The sequence below is a fragment of the Raphanus sativus genome, unplaced genomic scaffold, assembly GCF_000801105.2.
Source record: "Raphanus sativus cultivar WK10039 unplaced genomic scaffold, ASM80110v3 Scaffold0619, whole genome shotgun sequence".
Taxonomy (NCBI): domain Eukaryota; kingdom Viridiplantae; phylum Streptophyta; class Magnoliopsida; order Brassicales; family Brassicaceae; genus Raphanus; species Raphanus sativus.
In genome coordinates this window covers 27,895-33,894 of record NW_026615936.1, presented here as the reverse complement: position 1 = coordinate 33,894, position 6,000 = coordinate 27,895, and the positions used below count along the sequence as shown (strand labels likewise).

The following is a 6,000-nucleotide window of genomic DNA, read 5'->3' as shown; positions in this document are numbered from 1 at the left end:
TGTAAAATTACACAACTTTATATCGTTAACATTTATAAATATGTATATGTACATGTTATTTAAAATTTCAAAAAATGTTAACTGGTTAATGATTTTGTAAATTCGACTTTGCAATTCAAAACATTAGTTTCATTTTTACCAAAAAAACAAACAAGTATTAATTTCATTTTGAAAACCCCGACTTTCCGATATTTTGATAAAAATGCAATTAAAAAATATAAACATTTAATATAAATTAATAAAAGGCATTCTAGAGTTTATAAAAATATATAATAATTTTATTATATTTTCTCTGAGAGGTAAAACAATGTTTGTTTAAAAGCATGTATATCATATTTGAAAGAAAAAATATGCTGGTAATTAGGAAAAATAATAAATATAGAATTTAACAATTTCTCAAATAAAAACATTGATTCAGAATTTCTTTTCTCGAGCTCTTTGAACTTTTAACATTAAAATGAATGTATGTTTTTGAGTTGGTTTCACTAATAGGCAAAAATATGCACAAGATCCCGAAATTAGAAAGCCCTTAAGCCCGATGAATAATTAGACCGTACGAGGAAAATCTCAATAACCAACAACAACTCCGTCAGGTTCAAAAATCCGTAAAATCTACTGTAAGAATACAAAGCCCACTTAAATCTCGCAAAATGCCTTCATTTGAAGGCACGCCAATAAAAGCCCATCCATAGCCCAATCTACATACCACATTCATTTCATAAAAATACAAATTAGATGGCTCATCATCGAGGCAGGGGGAAAAACACCAACACATTATTCAACTGGGATGAGCAAAAGGAATCAATTGCTTTCCAAAACAAAATATAATAATCAATAACATAACAAATCAATATTTTTTGACTGAAAGAACCAATGAAATTGGTCCAACGTGAGTTTTTGCCATTGTCTTGGTCATTTAGAATAGCACAAGCAGCCAAACAGTAAAACGAGGAAGTTACAGAATATATACATCCGAAAGTAATCTTATCTTTGACATAGCGCAATCTACTTACTAGAAATTAGACATGTGTTATAAAAATACTTAGCTAAAATAAAATACTTTTAAGGCCTTTAGAACATTATTTGCTTAAAATTTGGTACTTTACAAAAATCTTCCTCCAAAATCTTCCTCGCATCCAAACTCAAAAACATCTCCCACCCAAGCCTACTCTCAACAACAGACGCTTCCTCCCACTCACGGTTAACGTTGTTGCGCTGATTGTTAACTTCTCTTCAGCTTGCTTAACCGTGAGTGCTCCTTTACCTGCTGTCAGTTGCTGTGGGTGAACATGATCATGGACACGCTTGGAGCTCTTGCTTTGGCTACGGAGCCGCCGAATAATGAGCTGATGAAACGGTTGCCCGTTGGAAGGAGAGGGAACTTTATCGCTAACGCCATGTGGGAACAATTCTAGGACAGACTGTGTATCAGTTTCGTAGTCATTTGGTTTCTCCAAGCCAAAGGGAAGTCTGTGTTTTGGTCTCGACGGTCCTGACTCGACTCTCAAGTTAAACACTCTTATCTTCAACTTTCGTCTTCTGTCAGGTAAAAGAAAAAGAGAAAACCATAATCTTCCAATTCTTGATTGAATCTTGACATGTGACTTTTGGTCTGAAAACTGCAGGTGTTTAACGAGATAAGCTCGAGGGGGATGGAAGAAATCGATGTGTTCAAGGGGATACTTGACAACTACGTCTTTGTGGTTGTGATCGGTGCAACGGTCTTCTTTCAGATCATAATCATTGATTCTTGGGACATTTGCAAGCACAACACCACTTACATTAGTGCAATGGATCTTCAGTATCTTCATTGTTTCTTGGATGCCATATAGCTGCAGGATTGAAGACCATCCCGTCTGATCAAACCGCTCTTTAAAGATAGAGCTCACTTATCTCTTAGAACAGTCTTCTTAAAAAAAAATTAGAACAGAAAATCTTCTGACCAAGTATTTGCCTTTTGCAGTTACTCTGTTGTTCTTTGTTGACTTTAAGCTTATATTAAGGACAACATCTGATTCTGACTTCTGTATTTTTGTGAAATTTTATGTTTCTTAAAATTTCTGCTGAAGAATGTGTTGAGCACCGAGATAATTGGATGATCTCAACTCTTTTTGAAGGCAACTGATGTTACTCTGTGACACCATTCCATTTCAGTATAGAATCAGAGCTGCATATATACTATACATTTACATAGGTAGCAGATTCTCTGTAAAAAGAGAGAGCTCAAGAATCAAAATTCAGTGTCATAAGACACGGTTTCTCTGCAAAACTAATACAATTAGAGACCTATCACAACAAGCCGGTCTATCCTGTTTAATAGAAAGTGAGTTGTTCAATGTTCTTCATCACCAGTAGGAACAATTGCTAAAGAAGAAGCTTCTTCAACTGTTTTCTTTCCTTCCAACACATTTAGATTTTTCTCATTTCCTGCAAAACAAGGCCCTATTAGTAAAAGCAAGATCTCTCTTCATCGATAGTTCAGAAAGTGTATCTCTTCAGGAAACAGAGCATACCTTATTATTTTTACGATGAGTAACCGTTATCTCATAGAGTTTATGCATCATCATCTGTTCTTCCACCTGAACAAAATAAAAACGAAAAAAACCATCAGTAAACGATATCCACTCTGTAATTACATCACAAGCTCTCGTTAACAAAAAAGAGTTTATTTAATCATAATACCATGAGTTTTGGAGTTCTTGTGACATGGTTTTTATGAGCTTCCTTGAGTAACTCATTCTGCTTCTCCAGATGCCTATTTTGACATCAAATACAAAATTAGTTTAACAACAGTTAATCAAATATACAGATTATGAGTAACAAAAGAAGCTTAGCATAATGGAGAATTACTTGAACAAATCACCAGTATGTGCGGGTCCATCCTCGCTTTTCTTGACCTCTGTCATGCTCTTTCAAGTACTCTACAGAAGAAAAGAAAATTAACAGTAAGTAAATCTGATCAAGGACCACAATACTATAACCTCCCAAACATAATAAGAGTCCCATTCTACTCCACATGACAATGACCCTGCTTTCAAGAAACTCAAAAAAGACTCTTTGACACACCAAATAACGAATCTCAAATCAGAGGAAAAGGAGGGAAGGTTCCAATAGTATAGGACAAGAAGGACAAGGACACAGAGAGCTTTTTTGTTTGGATAAACACACCACTGACTTGGACCAATTCATCGAGCACTTTGTGCGCCATAAAACCCTAATAACTTTCTTCAATCACAATCGACCAACACCAAAACGATTACAAAAACAACAAACCCACCAAACATATCATCTCAATTCATGATTTTTCTTCCCAATATTCGAAGACAGATCGATGTAGATCGCAGAACGAGAGCGAGATCACGCGAAGAAGATCGATTCGAAGATTCAATTTTCTGATTCTCTATTTTGGAGAAAATATAAAAGTTATCCCCTTTATACCTCTCGTTCGCTCTAGTTACCGCCCAATAATCAGAAACCCTCTGGCTCGGTCAGAGTTTTACTTATTTTGAGTTCCTACGACTTTTTTTCTTATTAATATATTTGATTGAGACTATAGGTTTTGAATTAATTTGGTGAATGAATGTTCAAATATTTAGTTTCATCAACTCTCGAAAATGATTTGCATACATACAATTTCCATGGTTAGGAGCTTACAATCACGTTGATCCAGGACAATATTAATTAAAAAATGAAAAGGATTTAACCAGAGATGTGTAAAACAGAGGATATTTGGAAGGAAGAGATGCATGGACCACGTTTTGGTAGTTCCCATGATCACACGATACTTAAGTCGTCCATATTGTTATTATTAGGCTAACATGTAGCTTTCCACTTGATTTATAACGTTCAATGCTTTTTGGAAAGAAAATTCAGATAAATATTTGTTAGTTGGAAAATAAAATTCTGACAAAATGTTTTGTTGGTTCTGATCATCTCATTACTAAATTTTATAAGAAATTACATGAAACTCCCTAGTTAAAAAAAAATGAGGTGCTTGGTTAGAATGTAGCTGTAACTTTTTATTGTAGAATTAGTCTATAAATTTTTAATGTAGATAATATATATTATTAGCTATATAAATTAAATGAAAATAAATAAAGTTCATACGACAATATTTTTATGGTTGGGATGAAATTAAGATAAAATCACTTACTACAGCTCTACCAATCACCTCCACTAAAAAAGTAGAACAATTTCGGAAAAAAAATTCAAAATAGTAACCACTTAAAATGACATTTATATCTAAAAGAACTCTAGTCTAACTAACATGTCCAAATTTTCATTTTCCATCACATAACTCTCGGTATCGCTACGAGCTATGAGTCTGAAAAGTTTTAGAATTTTCTCTGTAAGCAAAAATATTTAAATCGTTTCTTTTATTGTGGTAAACAATAAACTGAAATTTTCTTAAACAAATATGCATGTTCCTTATAAAGTATCTTTTCAAAAATTGTCCTTCTATTAGATGTGTTTCATAAATTCAACTAATAGATTTCTTTAAAAATGAAAATATTGCGAGCTGTATAATTAAGTGAGTTTCATATCGATTATTCTTTTTCTGAAGCTTAAAAATGCACAAAAGTGAAACTAGACAAAGAATCATCATTTTAGCTTTTGGTCCTAGTAGTGTTATTATTAGCTGTATTTAGAAATTTATTCCAATTCTTTCGCAAATGGCAATTTTAGGCCATGTGCGTTGCCATAAATCACAAGCATTTATGTTTTAATATCTCATTAATTTAATATTACAAAAATACAGATTACTGACTCTTACACAGAGGCTCAATTCAAGAATTGGTCAATTGGTTTACAACTTTGCACAAAAAGAAGAACTTCTATGATATATGAACCATTTTGAAATCCACACAAATCATATGCTTGTAGATTTTATATTAGATGCCTAGGTTTTTTCACAGATCTGCTGTTTCCCGGTGTTTGGGAAAGCTCTTCCTCTTTTTTACCCACATCAATTTTGTTCTTCATTTTGGGCATTGTTCTCTATTTTCTTGTTTCTTTCTTTTTACATGTTAGAGTTGGTTACTAAAATTTTGTCTCTTAGTTGTGAAGTTATCCTCATCTCTCTTACTATTAGCGGTAGTATATGGCGGTTTTGTTCACAATATCCGCTTGAACCCTTAAGTTATAAAGGGTTATGATGCTGTTGCTCCTCGATTTATTAGATTGGTGATGTAGAAATGTCTACAATCAGCATGATCTCTCATCTTTTTATGGCCTAGATCTAGTGCTCGATTTGTAACTCACATGATTCAAGAGAAGCATGTGATTTCTGCTTTTGTTGAGATTGCTATGGTTGGTTATGCAATAAAATTTTGGCTTTTTACGGACTGGAAGTTCAACGGTCGGTTTCCGGATTAGAAGATCAACAGTGTGGTCTGGTTGTTGGACACAACAATGTCTCAATGTATTTATAGTTGTGCCTTTGGTTTTGATTAATTTCCAACTGTGTTATTGGATATTGACTGATGCTTCTAGAAGTAGCTCTTTAGTGTCATTGATCCAAATGGGTATAGAATTTGGATCACACTGTGGATAAAAGAAGAATTTGTAGTTCTGAGTTATAACTTATGGGTTTTTATTCTTAAGTTCATATTAGCTAGGCTATGGTGATCATGTCATCATCTTCAATTCTTAAATCCTTGTCTGATTATATTTGCATGAGCTAAATTACTTAAGGATCATATTTAGAACATGTTCTCTCTACAAGAATGGTGTCGCTATATGCATTGCTATCAGTGTTACGAGAGACCATCTCTACTAATCTTATCTAGCGATGGTTGGTTCTTGCTGGTTAGAATCCACTATCTGAAACAAAGGCTGCCAATAAAGTATCCATATCAGGCTGATGTAGCTAACATGTTGGTTGTTAGCCTCTAGTATGTTTCATTGTTCATGCTCTATTTTGTCACCTATTGATCTTCTTCTTTTGTATTTAAGATACTTCTTCTTTCTTTCTAAATCTTTTTGGGGTGACGCAATATT

The 6,000-nt window shown here is 33.6% G+C and overlaps 1 pseudogene; it reads left to right on the top strand.

Annotated features, from left to right (window-relative positions):
• The first annotated feature begins 1,181 nt into the window (after positions 1-1,181).
• LOC130502639 (calcium-transporting ATPase 2, plasma membrane-type-like) lies at positions 1,182-1,876 on the top strand (annotated as a pseudogene).
• Positions 1,877-6,000: the final 4,124 nt, after the last annotated feature.